Genomic DNA, 19,633 nt, shown 5'->3' with positions numbered 1-19,633 from the left:
ATACTCAGGTTTCATATTTTAAACATTACAAAAATACAGATACTTCATACAGGCTAATTATAAATATTTTCCACTTAACCTAACCTATGGGATTTTGGGGTCTTACATGAACTCAAAAGTTACATTTTTCATTCATTTTTAGGTAAATTTTTATTTTTATGAACCAGCCCAAAATGACATGAAAATATGAAAATTTTATGGTGATTTTGAACTGTTTTGTTGAATATCGCCATTTTCTCTTGAAATTTACGGTTTTAGACTTTAGTAGGTAGCAGGGTTAGTTTCATGGAATCCCCGACCATCGACTGAAATCGGCGAAGAACACCAAAACCAATATGTTGTCCTGTTTGTGTTCTGTTTAGGTGGAAGTTCGTATACTTATCCACAATTTAAAGATTCTTGGGCACGACATTTTCTGGCAAGAGGTAATGTTGATCTACCTTAGCCACAGGGTTACACAGCAGTTGTGTTCTACCGATTTCGGTCGGCGGTCTGTTCAAGTGTTGGCCCAGGAAACTAGTTGTAAGGTGTTATAAACACTCAAAAATGTTTTAATGTTTTAGGAAAATGAAGGTCATATTAGTACAAAACACATCAAACTTTGTTCACCTAGAAAAGCATATTTTCATGTCATTTTTGGTTCCTCTTCTAAAATAATACCCATTTTTATACCATTTTTATTTTTATGTTGCTAATGAAGTTAAGGAACATATTATGGTCATAGAAACTGTATTGTTAAAGTCAGCATTTTATCTTGATATTAGTTAAAAACAGGCAGAGGGTAGCCCATGTGGAATCTTTCAGTTATGTCTTGTATAATTTGAAAGGGTAATTTGCTGTCCGTGGTGAGGTACTTTATGGCAGTTGACGTTTTTCATAGAACTTTACCTGCTGAACAAGAATTTCAAGTAAAATTTTGTCAGTCGGTTGTCTCCTTTTTGTCATTGACACTTGAAGGCTGCACACCAGCACCGTGTGTCCCCTGCACAAATTTACACCTCAGGGTAAATTACAGTTCAGCTGCAGCCGACGGGCAAATGTTATTTAAACTCATGCAAAGCAAGCAAAGCAACACTGAAAAACGTCAACTGCCCAGGCTACCTCAGTTTTGCACATAACAGATTTTTGTGATCGCTTAAGAAACGTAAATGGTAAACAAATCCGCCATCTTGGGTTACGTAACCACTAGGGAGCCAGATGTTGGGGGCGGGGAAATTTGTACTGCACAAAAGGTACTAGTTGGTTGTTTTTGGACTGTTATGTTGAAACATGGGGTAAATGACAGTTACCCAAAAATAATAACACTAGGTTACGTGAAAAGCACGTTTAAAACCTAATAATTTTGCAAAACACAGGTGACCTTGCTAAAGAAGATAGTTTAGGAACCTTAGCTTAAAGGGGTGGAGGATACAATCAGCTGCCATCTTTACGATGAATGGAGCCTCGTCTTGGTCATCAAGTGGATTTTAAAATATGCCACTGCCAAGTACCCACACTTGTACCTCCTCATGATATGTAGGCGTTGTCTCAATGTGTTTTCCACCTCCTCTCAATAGTGTTTGTATGAGCACCAGTTACTGGGTCCACAAAGTTCATGGAGTGGTTGACGGGGCGTGTGTAGCCTCGTCCTTCAGGCAGTCATAAGCTCTCCAGCAATCAGATACAATTGTTGTCCCGGTACAATGTAGTCCTTGATGACAGCAAGCAAAGTTGCGATTAGTTCTGTTGTCTACTGGCACTACAAAAAACTGTCAGTTTCCTGCAGACACCACCAAAAACCCACTGGCCTTCAATGACCCTGCCTACATTATACTTGCGCTTAATCAAACTTTGCTTGACCTCAATCTCAACAGTTGTACCACCTATTTGCTTCTTCTGCCGATACACCAATTTACTATGAATGAAACCAAAATTCGGTTAGGGAAGTGAATAAAAGGTTGATCACAAAACCATCCACTGAAAAAAAAAAAAAACTTACTTCCTGCAGTAGCTGCACCAGTCATTAATAGCTACGTCACTTAAACCTAGTTCTGTCCTCACAACCCTGTAGTTAAAGAAATCACTAACGTAAATGTAAGTGAAGAAGAGGACAGTCTCAACATCCAAGAGGGACCCAGAAAACCAGGTGCCCTTAAACAATGAGAGGTAGTAATTGCACCTCCTTCTCTTCTGCTTCTGGCGTGGGGCATACGACCTGTCAGGACCTGAAAGTAAGGGGAAAAAGCAAATTGAACTCGTTACAACCCTCAAAAATGAAAATATAATGAACGTACACAACCAATGGTATAGCTCTTTAAGGAATATTTTAGCCTACCTTAGTTTTGAAAACTGCATTGCAGTTAGATGTACTCAACAGGTAAGGTGTAACTATAACCTGAACGCCTTCTTCTGCAGGTCAAGCCTACACTCCTTGCCACAGTGAGGTGAAAAAGGCTTGTTTCCTCAAAAGGCCGTGGTCTTGGGAGAATTTCTATAAGGCGTTCATAATGCCCTGAGTAATAGGAAGAGAAATCCTTGTCGTAGCAATCTGCACAGGTTCAAATTCCTTGGTTACAGGCTCAGAAGAGCGGGAGGAATAGGGAGTCTTTTCCCCATCGCTGGGGTTGAAGGGTGAGTGAACTGTCCGGTGAACTGCACCGGAACAGGTGGATGAAGTTTGGGGGCTAAAAGTGTAACCTTTCAAGTTTGGTAAGGCGGAACGAGCTGCGCGCCTTATCCGATTTTTTAAAATAATCTGGCAGGCTTTGTATGCTCTGGCAGCGGTATTATTGTCTTCCGCCAACCACAGGGCTTACAAAATATGTAAAAAAAGGTTTCTGTTAACGTCACTGAGAGAAAGTGGTAGCGAAACGTCCTGCAAGACCCTTCTCCTCCTACCCCATATACATGCTTCAGGTGTCTGCCGACAAATGTAAAGTAATTTTGTAAGTTATTTATGGTAAAATCATGTTGCGAAGAGACGTCAATATATTTGTGAACGGAAAAGTGCTGGAAGAAGGTTGTAGGCACAAGCTACAACGTATAGGAAACGGTTATAAAACAGTTGAGCAAAAGGAATACATGTAACTGAGTTTATGTATCTCCCAAATTCTCCACCTGGGTGAAACGTAATGTTGGGGTAACGTTGCAACGTGATTGGTTGGGTACAGCCACCCGCCAAAAACCCACCAACTACTCTCTCAATTGAGGCATTGATGAACCGAAAGCTCCCTGTAAGATGCATGCGTGGATGGCCTGGAATCAGCAGTAGTAGTGATATGTGAAAAGTACTTTGTAACCGCTCGTGCTGTCCATTTATTCCCTTATTTTTACGCTTGTTTTCATGTTCCAAATGACATATATAACTGGAAATACAACAATAAGTTGCCCAAACCTTTTCCTAAGTTATTTACCCCAACCAGAACCCCGGACAACGGGTCCCCTCACGCGTGAGCTATTCTCGAAAGTGTTTTTACCCACCCAGGACCCAGATTCCCAACCGGTCCCCCTTACTGTCGGCTCAGTTCTAAGGTAATTTACAGCTTAATTACAGCCGAGCAACAAAATATTACTTTAAATTCTTGTTCAGCAAGTAAAGTTCTATAGAAAAATGTCAACTGCCATAACCTAGCCCACTGCGGACAGCTGGCTTAGATCTACCTTTGAAAGTAACTTTGACACTTTGTGGCAGGTGAATCATATGTCACAAAGTGTCACAGGTATTTTGTGGCAGATGAGGCACCTTCAGTGCCACAATTAGTTATCTGACAACAGGCACTAACCCTGTAACAAATTTTCACAAACACTGATGTCAGGTCATGCTCGAAAAAGCCAGGTTCAGTCTTTAGTAGTGGCTCTTGTAGTTCAGATGTACAATTTATGTTCCCTATATTATTTTATCTTTATTGCAAAATTTCATGCAAAATTTTATGGCTCAGGTTTTAGAATCTTATTGCAAAATTTCATGCAAAATTTTATGGCTCAGGTTTTGGATTCTAATGTTCTTATCTGTCGATATTAGTAGTTTTAGATACTGAACTGCCCATACATACACTAATGCAATTATGGGGATACAGGGATATATTAAATGTCCCCATGATACTTCTGCAAGTTCTCATTCTAATTATTAAATGTTTTATGGAATAGAACTTACCTGGCAGTTATATATATATAGCTTTAATCCCTGTTGAACTGGCAGATTTTTTCAAAAACTCATCTTTCTCTCTGGAACTGTATGGGGAGGAGTTTAAGCCTGCTGCTCCTCGTTCTCCTCAGTCCCAGTTCAGCAGGAAGAAATCGAAGAAGCAGTCAGCGTTTAAAAAAATGAAACTGTCCATTTCAGCAAAGAAGGCTCTGACCAGGATTGATAACTGGCTAAAGGAGTGGTGACAAGCAGTAAAGTCCACCCTCTCTTTTCCCACCAGCCAGGCTTGCTTCGAAGGCGGCCATGTGGTATGAGACTGGAGAAGCTCTTGGCCTGGAAGTTCCTGCCTCCTCCCAGGGGACTTCTCTGGCTTAGTAGACTCTTCCAGAAGACATGCCCTTAATTCAGCCAAGGTGATGTGGTCGATGACGGAACTAGACCATCTCATTAAAGGAATTTTTAGATCTTTTTGAAGTGTTTAGTTTTTTTAGACTGGGCTCTTGGAACTCTAGCCAAGAAAACAGAAACCATTCAGGCAACAGGAATTGAAGACCTTACCAGTATTATGGCCTGTATGGATAAGGCTCTAAGGGATGGAGCAAATGAGATGGCTTCACTGTTTACTGCAGGTATTTTTGAAGAAGAGGGCTTTGTTATGCTCCTTCACGACCAAATCTGCAGAGGTCTAGACCCCCTCTGGGAGCATCTATTTCCGAGTCCCTGGTCAGGATATTTCCCCAGACTCTGACGCAAAAGGCTACTCAAGATCTCTTACTCGCCAGGGAGGAAGTTTCTACTTGGCAATTCAGCTGCTAAGAAGGAGGAGAAGAAGGTTCAGCAGCCCTTTCTGGGCAGAGTTCCATCTAGAACGGAATTCAGAGGAAGAAGGCAAGAAACAGGCGGGTAGAGTGAACAGAAGGACGTTTTAGAACCCGCTCTAGGAATTGAAAAACAAGTCCCCAGACAGCAGTAGGAGCAAGGCTGTCACACTTTTGGCAGGCCTGGGAAGCAAGAGGGGTGGGACACCTGGTCCCTCTCAGTCATCAAGGAAGGGTACAAGATTCCCCTTATGGGAAAAACCGGCACTTTCAACAACGCCACGAGCCTTAGTGGCTCAGTCGAGGGAACGCTATGAAACAAGAGGCACTCCTGAATCTAGTAGACCAGATGTTGGAGAAAGGAACGATAGAACCAGTTTTGGAACTAGGATCCCCAGGGTTCTACAATCGCCTGTTTTTAGTGCCCAAGAGTTTGGGTGGATGGAGTCCGGTCCTGGATGTCAGCGCTTTGAACGGATTTTGTAGAAAAGACCAAGTTTACCATGGAGACAACTCAGTCGGTGCTGGCAGCAGTCCGATCAGGCGACTGGATGGTATCTCTGGACCTGCAGGACGTTACTTTCATATCCCCATCCACCCGACTTCAAGGAAGTTTCTAAGGTTTGTAGTCCAGGACAAGTGGCTTCCAATTCAAAGCCCTTTGTTTCGGCCTCAGCACAGCCCCTCAAGTGTTCACCAGGGTAATGACAAACGTGGCGGGATGGTTTCATCGAGAGGGATAAGAGTATCCCTGTACCTAGACGACTAGTTGATAAGGTCTCAGTCGAAGAACAGGTGTCTGGAGGACTTCAGTTGGACTTGCAAGACGTTTCTGATGGCCCAGGACCTGGGTCTCATCATCAACAAGAAGTCCCAGACCGAGCCGAGTCAGACGATTCTTTATTTGGGGATAGTTCTGGACTCAGTCAGGTTTTCGGGCTTCTCCCTCCCAAGAAAGGCAGACCAAGTGCCTCGAAAAGGTTCAGGATTTCCTGGGGAGACAGAAGTGCATGCTAGGTGCGAGGAGTGGATGAGTCTGCTGGGCACCCTTTCCTCGCTCGAGAAGTTTTCTCTCTGGGAAGGTTGTATCTCAGGCCTCTGCAACACTTTTTTCAAGAGTCTGGGACAGGAAGAATCAGGAGGACTCATTTTCCTTCCACATTCCAGCAGAGATCAAGAAGCATCTGAGTTGGTGGCTGGATCCGTCGATCTTAGGGGAAGGAATCTCCCTTCGCAGGAAGAACCCAGACCTAGTGTTGTTCTCAGACGGGTCGGAGTCAGGATGGGGAGCAATACTGGAGAACAAGGAGGTCTCAGGCTCTTGGGAAGAGGGACAGATGGATGGCACATCAACAGGAAAGAGTTGATGGCCATCGGTTAGATTGAAAGCCTTCAAGGAATCTGTCGGGAGAAGGTAGAAGTGAATTCCGACAACACCACGGCTCTAGCTACATCAGGAACAAGGAGGGACTCATTCTCTGTCACTGTACAAAACAGCAAGAGAGCTCCTTCTGTGGGCAAAAGACCACGGAGTGGAGCTGTTGACAAGATTTTGTGCAGGGGCAGAAGAATGTAAGAGCAGACATGCTCAGCAGGAAAGGGCATCAGTTCTGCCATAGAATGGACCTCAATCTTCAAGTTTGCCAGATTTTTGGAGATTATGGGGAGGCCTTCAATAGACCTCTTCGCCTCCAGCCAGAACAAGAGAATCCCCAACTGCTGCTCTCTAGTCCCGGACAGAGAAGCAATAGCAGTAGACGCCTTCTTGATGGACTGGACGGGGATAGACGCTTATGCGTTCCCTCCGTTCAAGATTATCAATCTAGTCGTCAAGAAATTCGCCCTCCTCGATTCAGGGAGAATGACCCTGATAGCTCCTTTTTGGCCAGCAAGAGAATGGTTCATAGAGGTGTTGGAGATGTTGGTGGATTTTCCGAGAAGTCTTCCTCCAAGTCAAGGCTTCTCAGACAGCCCCACTTCGAGAGGTATCATCAAAACCCCCCCCCCCTCGCTCTTCAACTGACTGCATTCAGACTATTGAGAAGCTTGTCAGAGCAAGAGGATTTTCAGCACAAGCTGCGAGAGCTATCGCCAGAGCGAGGAGGTTCTTCACAGAGAGTTTACCAAACAAAGTGGGAAACCTTTAGATCTTGGTGTAAGCAGCATAAGGTTTCCTCAACCACTACCTCTGTGAGCCAGATAGCTGATTTTCTCTTGTCCCTCAGGCAAGATTCTAAGCTGGCCGTATCCACCATAAGAGGATACAGAAGTTTGCTTTCTACGGTCTTTAGGCACAGAGGCATAGATTTGTCGCAAGATAGAGACTTGAAGGATCTTTTAAAGTCATTTGAAACGACAAAGCAGACTTTGAGACCCCCATCCTGGAATTTGGATGTGGTTTTGAAGTTCTTGTGCAGCAGGAAGTTTGAACCCATCTCGCAAGCAACCCTGAGAGACGAAGGAAGAAAACTCTGTTCCTGTTGGCTCTTGCTACAGCAAAAGGGTCAGCGAGATTCAGGCGATACAGGGCAAGTAGGCTTCAATCGTAATGGAGCAGTTTGTGCATTAAGGCCCGACTTCCTCGCTAAGAATGAGAACCCATCAAACCCTGGCCTAGAGGCGTTTGAGGTTCCTAACCTCACTGATTTAGTTGGACAGGAAGGAGAGACTCCTCTGTCCAGTTAGAGCCCTCAAGGCATATATTTCTAGGACAAAGGACTTAAGAGGTTCATCCAGTTCTTTGTGGTGTTCAGTGAAGATCATCCAAAGCCCCTCTCGAAGAATGCGTTATCATTCTTTTTCGAAGAATGAGAAGCTTCTTTTTGAAGAGGAGTCAATTATTTGCTTAACTGACATATTCTTCCGATATGCCAGTGATGTTGCAATGGATTCTTAGAGTTAAGGCTTCACCTTCAACAAACTAGAAAGGACTCCTCTTCACAGAAGAGGTGAGCTTCAACCTTATTGTCTCCCAAAAAGAATGATAACGCATTCTTCGAGAGGGGAATGATCCTTCACTGAACACCACAAAGAACTGGATGAACCTCTTAAGTCCTTTGTTATATGCCTTGAGGGCTCAACTGAACAGAGGAGTCTTCCTCCCTTGGCCCACTCTGTACTTCTCAAACCTCAGAGAGGTAAGAGTCGATTATGAGAAGTGTTACAGTACACCTTGGGCCCATATGTAGCTACATGCTAATTATTGGGTAAAGGAGTTACTACCTCCCTCAACCTTAACTTTTGTTTGGGATACCTTTAATTGGGTTGGTGTTTTTATGGTTGTCTGAGGAAGCTTCCTTGGGGAACAGTCTTCAGTCTAGCTAGATAGGTGGATATCTAGTCTGCAAGGTTAGGTGGTTAGGTTGAGTAAGGTTGCAGGTAATAAAGGGGGAATAGGTAGTACAGAGTCTAGTCACATTGTTGGTCTCACCCCGTTTGACAGACTCGATTGAGTTGTTTCAGCCATAGCAGGTGCCACCTGGCTGGCGCTCCTAAGGGAAAGCGACTCAAGAGGCAGGAACCTTTGAAGTCAGCTACCTTAGCAGGTAAGGAATCAAAGGTGATTATTTTACCTTATTAGTTGTTTCCCAACGATGTTGGCTGTCTCACCCTCCTCCAAATGTGTGAATGAGCTTTATATATATAACTGCCAGGTAAGTTCTATTGGTAAAAATGAAGTTTTTATGATAAAACAAAGTTTTATGAATACTTACCTGGCAGTTATATATATATTTAAAGCTCCCACCCTCCTCCCCTCAGGAGACAGGTCGGGCAAGAGATGATCTGAGGAACTGAAAACGGGAATGATTCCAGTACCACCCTGTAAGGGTTGTTAACCACCTAATCGAACACCTACCATGGTTCCGAGTTTTGAAAAATCTGCTGGTTCGACAGGGATTAAAGCTAAGGCAGTCCCCGGTTTACGACGGTTCGGCTGAACGTTCGGGTTTACGACGCATTTTCAAATATATTCATCAGAAATTATTTCCGGCTTACGACGCATGTTCCGGTTACGACAGGCGACGCCGATCCGACGGAAGAAATATGGCCCCGAAAAATGGCAGAATAATCATAATTTGAAGGTTTTTTTTATGTAAAACTCAATAATAATACAGAAGTTTACATCGTTTTCAATGCACCCAGAGCATTAAAAGTAAGGTTTTCTTATGATTTTTGACGATTTTCGACGATGTTTCCCGGCTTACGACGATTTTCGGGTTTAGATTGGCCAAAAGAACGGCCTATGCCCGTAAAACCGGGGAGCTATGTATATATATATAAATGCCAGGTAAGTATTCATAAAACTTTGTTTTATCATAAAAACTTAATTTTTCAGTGTCTAATGTTTATTGAATATTTCCTAAGTGATGCCAAGCACTAGGTTATTTGAGGTTAGGAAGTCAAGGATGGCAAAGGCCCCAGCCTTGCTCACCAGGTAGGGACCCAGCATCTTATGTTAGGTTAAGGTGGGGGGGACATCCAATGGGGCCGGGTAAGAAACAGGTGCCCTTGGGTTGGGTTAGGTTGCAACCCTCTTATTTATTTTATTTTACAGTTCTTTTGGTCAGGTTAGAGCAGACTAGGCCCCTGCATTCCATTTGGTTGTGTTTTCCTCCCCAAAAAATCCTGGTTTCCCTGCTGCGGTCCCCCACCATTGCAGGATATAAGGGGGCGTGCAGTGTCTCTAGAACTACTGATTTACTACCAAGCTGAGCACCAGAAACATTGAGAACACACACCAAAACATAGGAAAACCTTCTTTTGAATAACAGAATGTGATTATGGTCTGCATGTCCCAGGGGTGTAAAAAGAGTGTGCAGTTGACCTTTCTCTAAAATCTAAGCCAAGCTTAAGCCAGTGTTGGAGTGGGTTTAGTGTCTGAGCCTCTGTAATCACACTTGACTATGACCTGTATTTTCCAGTAATAGGATTACCTCCTTTTGAGTGAATGTTGTAATGTCATGAATACATGCAAGCTGTTTGTAACTAATATTATGTGGGATGAATCTTAACTTAAGGCACCATCCCACTTACAAACGAGTTACGTTCTGGACGGCTGTTTGTATGTCGAATTGTTTGTAAGTTGGTTACTGTAATCTTCATGCCTATTTAGGTACAGTATGATATAAAGTCAATACAGTATTTTACATTTATTCAAACTAAAACACAATACACTGTACATACAGTACTGTATGTACAGGCCTTGCAAAACAAAATTTGAACCACGGGTGGCAAAGGGAGAGCTCTGAAACAATTTTAATTTGTGTATTTTTTTGTATATGAATGTTTGTAAGTTTAATGTCTTTAAGTAGGATGATGTCAAATTATTGCATGAATGTTTAGTTTTCTGTTTCATTATGCCACAACCCTAAATGGTTTTAAAGCCATCCATGGAAAGAAACCTCCGGTTTTTAGGCATTGCCCAGGAAGGACAAGCCTTATAATAGGTTCAAAACTTCCAAGACCTCATTGCCCTCTAACTTCATGCAGGAGGCTTGATTGAAATTAGACTTGCCCATTTTACATTTATTCATGTCTGGATGTTTAAACAGTGGGTGAAGTTTACCAGGAAGATGAAGAGAAGAGGTCTCCTCAGTGTCATCAGATGTAATACTCCACCAGTGACACAAAAAGTCCTCATGATCAGGGTGGCCACTTGGCAGAGCTCTGCCCTCCCAAGATGATTCTGTTCTTGGACACATCAAACAAGGGTTTGTAACAAAATGTTTGTATTAGTGTCAGGTGTGTGGGACCAGAATGACAAGCACCTCAATATCCTGGAACTGAAGCTGCATTTCTAATTTTCAGGAGTTTCAGAACTGAATTGATGCACTCCTTGGTGTTTATGAGCGACAACACCAGTGGTGGCATACGTCAACAACCTTGGATTGTGTCCTTCCATAATAACAGTTTTGGAAACATTGCACTCGTGGGCAAGCTCACAAGCTGTCTGCCTGGTACATGTCATGGGACTCAAAACATAAGCCCAGTTGCCAGGTCTCATAAGGACGAAATGGTCTCTGAACCCAGGCATTGCAGAGAGACTTTTTTGCATTGAAATTGGGTAAAGACCTCTTTGCCACCTGGCACAACATGAAGCTTCCAGTGTTCTGTTCAATTTCTGTTTGGGACAACCTAGTGACCTTTGCCTTCCCTCAGAAGAAGATTTGTTGGATAATCAACTGTGATTATCAGAATCCCAGGTAAACTATGGTTGCCATCAAGTGGCCACATGCTGGGTGGTATCTGGACCTGCTAGCTCTGTCATCCGAGGCCCCAAGAGAGATTCCCACCAGGCTGTGGAAGTGTTGGCAACCCACACTTGAGACTACCCAGCATCTCCTATGAATGGACACATCACAACAAAGGAGATGTTTAGGGGTCAGAACATGCCACCTGGGAAAGGCAATCTTAGTTGGTCAGGTCAGTAGAGTATCTCCAATCAGAGAAACTGACAAGCACCTTTGTTGTCTTTCTTTGCTGGAAAGAAGCTTCATTGTCTCAGCCATTCAGGGTTACAGATTGTCTTCACTTGTCCAAATCCTTAGTTTGAAAGGAGTCGATCTCTCTTGGCACGGAAGATCTCCATGCTCCTGGTGTTTTAACAGTCTTGCCTACCCAGAGAACTCAGTCCCCATCAGTGGGGATTGTCTCATTCCTTCCAGCCTGACCTCACAGTTTGGAGCCTTTGTGAAAGTTGTCATTGAAATCTGACAGTTAAGACTGTTTTCTGTTCTTTCACTGGCAAAGAGTCGTTGTGAAGACGAAGTTTGGTCTTAACTGAACCGATTGGCATTTGCAGTAATATTCAGGGTGTTTAGAGCATCTTAATGCCTGATGGTCCGTTATCAGATCAAATGGTGCAGAGGAGAGGCACATCCGAAACCTCTTTATTGCCAGGATAACCGCCAGTTCTTTTCCGTCGTTGCAAATTAGCACTCGGATTTGGAGACATGTATGGTGGTAAAGTGCAATCTGGCTCACAGTTCCTTGGATGCTGACTTGTTACTAACATTTTCCTGCTCCAACATCACTTGCATCAGTAATCAACACGTGCTGTTTACTATAGTCAGGAAGATGGATCAGCATTTGCTACCTGGAGGCCTCTCAAAAGCCTCAACCATCTCGACCGACCAGTGCAATTTCTGGTGTGGATTTTTTTCCAAAGCCCTACAGGGGCTTAGCAGTCTGTGACATCCCTGGAATCCCACATAAGAAAATGCCCCAATGGCCTGACGCAACTGCCTGACAGTCAAAGGCCTGGGTGCTGAAGATCCCTCAGTTGATGAACTCTTGCTCACTAATGCGAAGCATGCCATCTCAACCACAGAACCCAGTTACTCAACTTCTGCACAGCAAACTTATTCGGGCTAAGAGAAGACCTGCATCATGAATCCTGCTCAACACAATATGTGTTCTTTCCATGTTGAACCCCAGACCAGTATGTGTCGAGATAACACAATGCGTCCGTATAGTTGCAATCACTGAGTATTGGCCATCTTCCGTTGGTGTCATCAGCAGAGTTTCTCCAATCAGGAGACCATGCCATTCAAACTGCCCCCATGAGCGTGGACCGAGACCTCTTTCTTTCCTTGAAAGAGGCATCTGATGGTTCCAGACTTTGCATCTTAGTTTGAAAAGTATTTTGCCAGAGTTGATCTTATCTTCTCGACCACAGGAAGATGCAATGTTGAAGCTGGGACAGTCTTACTCCCTATAATCAATAGCCAACTCCCCCATCAGTGGGATGCGCAATTCTCATTCCTGAAGGGCCATGATTTCTTTATTACACCCATATCCTGAAGTCCTTTTGAGAGAGTTGTGCCTCCAGAAATCTGACCCCTTGAGACTGTTTTTTTCTTTCACTGGCTTTGCTGAAGGGAGTAGGTGAGATTCATGGCCTCTCCTTTGATGCTAAGCACTTGAGGAGATGGGGATCAGTTATGCTAAGTTTGTCCAAGAATTTGTTGTGAATACTCAGACTGCCCCAGGTATTAGAATGAGGGGTGGCTGAGGTGGGACAAAAATATAAAGAACTTCAGGTTTGTATGTTAGGAAAAATACAAATTACTGTAAAAATTTTCTTTTTTTGTAGATGTTATGTTTCTTCTGTGATGTTTTGTGAAATGGTGGTGGAATGAATAGTATTAAAGGTTATGTATTTTCATTGGAAGCATTCTTTGGCCTCATAGTTACCCCTATTCTGTTGGCATCATGCATCAGGTTGCTGAGGTTTTGTAGAAAGGTTGCTGATTATGTAGAATGTGTTTGTTACTAATCTAAGACTTCTGTCATGCATTCATTCTTCACTTTTATATTTATTTATTATTTGTATCTGGTATATAGATATGCAGATAATTACTTTCTCTGACCTCTCCCTTTATTCTTCTTCCAGAGGTTGAAGCCTAACATTGCAGCAGAAGCCAAGGGAAAGGTGTCACTTAAAATTATCCATTACACCCAGAGGTACTGAATTCACCAGTTGACTTCTCACACTTCAAAAGTTGATGCAGGTAAGCAATCATTGCCCAGTCACCCACCAAGACCTACTTTGCATTAAGAAGTGAGACAAGAGATCAGAATCTACTGAACCTGAAAATTGTTGACTTATGTATTGGTAATTCTACATTGCAGCTCCTGTTGCTGTCTCTTCTTTGATTCCTCTTAAATAAAATCCCTTCTGTGGTGGTGTGGTGCATCCTGCTTGTCCAGAGGTGCTTTTCTTATTGGACTGTTTTGTTGTGTTGTGGATGGTGTATTTTTGGTGTTTGTAGGAACCTCTGTGTGTTTGTCTCAAAGGAATTGGATCTATCATTTGCTTTTCTTAATCACTTAAATTTTCTTTTAAGTTTTCTTTTATTTAAATTTAAAGATAGTAGGCGTTGGACAAGTCGGGAGAGCTGTGGATGTTAGGCCTGAGTTTAGAATTTATTTGTGATTATCTTGTTTGCAGGTCCTGGCTATTTATAGCCAGTAAAGGTAACTCGGGCCATCAAATAATAAATTTTAATTTGAAACTATTTATACAGTAATAACTTCCTAATCAATTTTAATTGAAATTATTAGTTAATTATTTTTGTTAAAAAGAGAGTTCTAGACTTTGAATAAAACCCAGCCCGACCAATATGCAATAATTACTAAATTTACTGTACACACCTATTTCCCGTTGCACTGCTCACCCAAGCCAGCTCACGACCCCAACAACCAAAAGAAAGAAACAACCCAACAAACTGCAGACAAGAACACTGACAACCTTTTGTCACCACCGCAGACTCCTGACTGCCTCCCATCACCATTAATTTTCTCCCTACCGTCTACTGGATGTCTTCTGACGTCACAGCAACAACCATTGCAACCATTCCAAACATAATGAGAGGACTGGCTTTACAAACACCCAATAAAATTAACAGCACACTTTGTCTACATTTCTTAAATGTATATTGCCTACACCTACTTCACTAACCCATTTAAGTAAAAAACAAAATAATAATATTAAATTAATAAAACTGACAGATAATCAGACTTGGCCCTGGGTCACTTTCCCACCTCTGATCATCTTTCCAGATGAATGAGAGTTTGGAAGTATAAATAAATGTATTGTATATTCCTTTAATATGTTTGTCACATTTCGTAAATTGATTCACTTGTTCACATTTTAGGTAGATGTTAAGTACTCTACTTACAGTAATACTTATACAGTATAATCCTCTTTAACAATGAATAACCAAACAATTGAATTTGGGAGTTATTGTAGGAATGCATGCAATAATGATTATAAACTGCAACATGACTTAGAAATTCAACTTGCATTCTCATACACTTCATAGCTTCAAGTGTCATCTGAGTAAATTATGTACACAGTTTCCTATGAGATTAATAGTTTTTCTATATATTAATTTTGCAAAATGAAATTTTTACAGTTTTGAAAATTAATTCTTTGAAGGGTCAGTTATATAACAGCGGATGAAAGGTAACAATCCATGTCCTGCAATGCAGATGTTATATACAATGTAACAGGGTATTATGGTAAATGCCAGAGAAGGTTGTCTGTTATCTGTTCACTGTTGGGAGTGCTGTTTTTCTAGAATAATCCTTCCTAACATCATACAACAGAACATTTTATATAAGTGACTTACCAAGCAATTACAGAGTTACTTGCTTTCTACACAGCAGTCTGATGAAATTCATATTTTCACTGTGGTGCTGCCATCGCCAGTGTAGGTGACAGGGTCCCGCCCACTTTCAGGACTGACAGGTACAACTCAGCATAGAACCTCAATTCGTTTTCTGTGGCTCCCGATTAACGTCGGTAGTCTTGTGCAGTTGCTGGTTCATCTTTTTTCGGGTTTTTTTGTCCAGTATTTTTGGTGGAGTATTCTCTCATTTTTTTTGCGGTGGCTTTTCCTATCTTAGTAATATCGTTAGTTAACTTTACTTGTAAGATGGACAAATATGTCAGACTCCAGCTATTCAAGCATTCATTATTGCATTGAGGGTGTATATAAAATTAGACTTGTTAAAGTGGCTTATGATTTGCACACTAAGTGTGGCAAGTGTGGGGGCAGGAATATAGTTGAGAGCTTACATGTCCAGAGTGTCAGGATTGGGAAGATAGCAAAGGAAGACCTTGAAATCCCATCTGGACAACTAAGACCGAGATAGGAAAAGGAAGGCGGCCCTTAGATCCAAAAGTAGAGCTAGTCATGAGATTCCTTCTTTACCTGATGTGGTAGAAGATAGCTCTGTTTCTTCTCCTTTGATTCATGTTATGTCTCCCATCCTTAGCCCTCTTACACATTTACCCCACAGTCTTTTACCAGGTTCCCATGCTTGATCCCAACGTTGTTGCCAGTCTTGAAGCAAAATTCTTAGCCAATACTGTTATGGAATTAACTTCCTCTTTCAGGGATTTTTGTTGAAAACGGCGCCAAGTGTCAGTGTTGCGCCCAGTGACAGTGTTTTGAGTGTTGAGGAGGTGGCTGTCCATCGGCTGGTGCTCCTAGATGAAGGTTATTGCCCTGGTCCCCTGCACCTGGGAGAAAACGGAGGTCCAAGGGAGGCCAGTTGCATGGCACCAGGCTACGACAGAGCGCCACTGAAAAGGCATCTCGTTCAGTGCTTCTCGTCTGTCGTCAGATTTGGAAGACTCTTTGCTGGACGTGAGGTATCAGTGGCGTCGATCTTCCATCTCTTGGCCTTTGAAAAGACAATTCAGTGTGGCAGACCCTCCTTCTGTCAACTGTGGCAACTGTGGAGTGTTTGGTGCCAACATTTGGGATGTCAAAAGTGGGGCACTCGGTGCCTCTTCCTCCATCAGCTCAGGAAAATTCTGCTTTAGCCCCTGATTAAGTGTCAGCTTGAGGAACTTATGGGCTTTTAAAAAGAAACTGTCATTTCCAAGAGGATGAGGTTAAACTCCTCAAGATTATTCATCGTTGCTAAGGTTCCTTCTGGCGAATTTTCCAGATTTCTTTGAGCCTGCTGCTCCTGTTTCCCCAGCCTCGACATTTCTTATGAGGAAACTGACTGCTAACATCATTTGCCTCCCTACTAGTGGTTTCCTCTTCCTCAAAGAAAGTTTTTCGAGAAGTGGACAAGTGGCTGGCCATGAATAGGGACCAAGGTAAAGCCCTCCTTCCAAACTTCTCAAGAAATAGTATCGATTCTACGCCACTGGGGAAGCTCCCTCCTTGGGAGTCTCTGCCTTTGCCTCCCAGGGTTTTCATTCTGCATTCTCCACAGCCAAGATTTCCTTGTTGTTGGGAACTGGACCGTCTTGCCAAGAATCTGTTCAAGATATTAGAAATTTTTTCTTCCTTGATTGGATGGTGGGAGCTTTAGCTAGAAAAATCGAGGATTATCTGGTCTTGGCCAAAGATTTCTCTTCTGATTGGTTTGGAGTATTGTCTTGCACAGGGATGGTTCTTTGAGCTCATCTCCTGTTTTTGATGGGAATCTTGAAGAAGTGAGAGCTGCAGTGCACCTTTGCCACTATACGAGTCACCACAACACAGAAGTCAGCTCTCTTGTTCTCTCCATTAGGCAGACCCCATCTCTTGCCCCAAGACATGCTTAAGGAGATCCTCTCTGATCTTCAGAAGAAATTACAGCTGGTCTTCTGGCTCAATTTTCCAAGTGGCCTAAGGAAGCTCCCGCAACAACAACCAAGTCATTATCTTCTCTACAACACCCCTTTCGAGGAGGAAAAGTGGAGTTAACCCCTAGACCTGGGACTGGGGGGATCCAAAATGCCTTTATTTAAACAAGCTGATAAGAAATGAGCTTTACTGCGGTTAAACCTCTCTAAAAACACTTAGAACTAGGATTTACTGATAGTTTAAACACAAGAAAAACCTTCTCTAAGTAATAATGCTTATACCTGAGTATTTTAATTGAATAGCCCCTTTTATCACAAAAAGTGCATTTATTTTGAAAATTATATGAAAATACAGTCTCTTAGTGAATATGGGGTCAGTGAAAAATACTGTGAATGCTCCTGGAATTGCTGAAAACAAAATTTCATGGGAACCAGTTAAGATATGTTCCAGGGCACAGGATGGCCACCCTGCAATGCAGAGTCCTTTTTCCTTGGATACATGAGAACGAAAATTCGGGTTTTATGTATGGACTTTCTCCAATTTAGACCTGGGACTGATCCACGCCCCAATCTAGATCGACCCCTCAAAATGGATTTAAACCAGCTGTCTCTGAAATGAGACATAGTCCTTGGACTTGCTCAGTGCTTCAGCAGGGTAGGCTCTTTTGGGAGACCTGGGATTGTAGAACTGTTCAGAGGATCAGGCTTCCATGAACCTCTTCAGTTTATCAAATCATGCTGGGGAAAGGACTCCTTCCTGTCCCCCCATCTTCAGAGAAAACCTCCCTTTGATCCAAGTCGCCGATCAGTCTCTTGACTGCACCTAGAATTTTATTCTAACAATCCAAGGTTTTCAGTTTTTTCAGTAGAGTCCTTCTCTCAAGGAAAGGGGCTAGATCAGAGGTTTATGCAAAGGAACTCAGCCATTCCTTTGCAGTCCAGGTCAGTTTTCAGAGACTTAAGCTGGCAGAGGGATTTTAATTACTGTCTTTTCATGGTCCCCAATTGTTCATTGGGGGAGGGGGCAGCTCTCCTGCAAGTCAGCCAGACCTTTCTGGATGATCAGTACCAGGTGAAGATTTTACTCACTGCTGGAAACCAAATTTCATGGAAACCAGTCAATGCTGCTGATGGTCAGTCTCAACTCTTGTATGCAACAATTTCTGGACTTTGGTTAGCTGGCCATGGGCAGGATGCCATGCTTTTTGGGCCATGTCCCAATACATCCAGATTCAAGAAAATTCCTGCAAGTTTTTCCCACATGGGGTAAATGACCCTGATTGCTTGTGCTTCTGCCTGTCCATTGCCTCACCATTGTTCACTCAAACTCCTGCCTCAAAGACAGTCTTGGGAAATGGCTTCTCTTCCCGATGTCAGTGTTTGTCTCTGTCTTGAAGATTGGTGCTTTAGCCTCGTTGGACTTGCTCACTTCTTTCAGTAGATGATTTTGTTGGGGGACCTGGGCCTCAGTAGAACCAAGTTCATAAAGATGGGGCAGGCTTCTTCTAGACCTCTATCAGTTCAGTTTAATCTGGGAAAACCCAAGTTGACTCCCTCCGCCATCAAAGGATACCCCACCTCCTACCAGAGATAAAGACAGACCTTTGATAGTGGTTGTCCATCAGGAAAGACAGAACTGGAGAGACCAGGGAGTCAAAAGCAAAACAATCACTGCACCTAGAATTTTATTCTGATGCTTCAGGAGGTTTACAGTTGAGTCCTTCCATGGAGGTGGAAAAAATGGATCAAGGATGTGGCTGGTGAAATAATAAATCTTGACACCATTACATTATTAGGGCCATAAACCTGCCCAACACCAGAGCTCCACATCTCATCGAAGCTCAACTAATGAGGGCCAGCCATACGACTGATCCTCCATGTTTTTTCTCTTTTTAAAATTTCTGGCAAAGCACTTGATCATCAACATCGGTTTATGGACAACACCTGAGCCAAACGCTGTTTTATGTCCACAAACAAGGGAGCACCCACTCCTTCACACATTTAAAACACCTCTTAGAAGTCACAAGGATGAGTCAGTGAAAGACCTTCTCTGGACAGATCAGTACCAGGTGAAGATTATCACTTAACAACTTCTTCCGGGAAAATTAATGTCCTTGCAGACTAAATGACTCGCTGCAATCTAGTGTTGCTGTCGAGGTCATGGTGGACTCTGGACTCTCCTTGTAGTTATGATTTCTGAAACTTTGATGAAAACCAGCTGTGGACTGCTTTGCAACATCAAGAAATCATTGTTTGCCTTGCACCCCTGTAACAAAAACCCCAGTCCTGGTAAAACCCTCACACATGGGCAAATGGATGCCATACCTTGTTGCAAAATTTTTGGGCCTTTTTTTGAAACACCTTCCCACCACTTCAAGATTGATCAGGAGGCACTCAACAGAACTGTTCCTCTTGATGATTTGTCTGAACTTGCTCCATTCATGGTTCTTAAATAGGGAGAAATGGTTTAACAGATAAATCATTACCAGAACCACATCCCTGCTCAAATGTGTCATTGTTATAATAATGGACTAGAATAAAGCATCTTTTGATCATTAAGGTCCCATCGGGGATTGTCTCAAAATGTTGCCATAG

General features: G+C 42.7%; 2 long non-coding RNA genes across 7 annotated transcripts in view; one reads left to right on the top strand and one right to left on the bottom strand.

Annotated features, from left to right (window-relative positions):
- LOC136846445 (uncharacterized) overlaps window positions 1–19,633 on the top strand; it is a 798,351-nt gene that overhangs the window by 347,246 nt on the left and 431,472 nt on the right. Inside the window, exon 1 of one of the 3 annotated variants that reach the window (XR_010855392.1) lies at window positions 13,314–13,454. The exons of the other annotated variants lie outside the window; for them this stretch is intronic. This is a non-coding gene — a long non-coding RNA (uncharacterized lncRNA). Of the gene's footprint in view, window positions 1–13,313; window positions 13,455–19,633 lie in introns of those variants that run through there. 3 annotated transcript variants of the gene reach the window in all.
- LOC136846446 (uncharacterized) overlaps window positions 1–19,633 on the bottom strand; it is a 143,931-nt gene that overhangs the window by 44,495 nt on the left and 79,803 nt on the right. The gene's annotated exons all lie outside the window — the stretch shown is intronic.

The sequence above is a fragment of the Macrobrachium rosenbergii genome, chromosome 15 (genome assembly GCF_040412425.1).
Source record: "Macrobrachium rosenbergii isolate ZJJX-2024 chromosome 15, ASM4041242v1, whole genome shotgun sequence".
Lineage (NCBI taxonomy): Eukaryota > Metazoa > Arthropoda > Malacostraca > Decapoda > Palaemonidae > Macrobrachium > Macrobrachium rosenbergii.
Note: the sequence above shows the minus strand (reverse complement) of the source record. Positions and strands in the feature narration are given on the sequence as shown.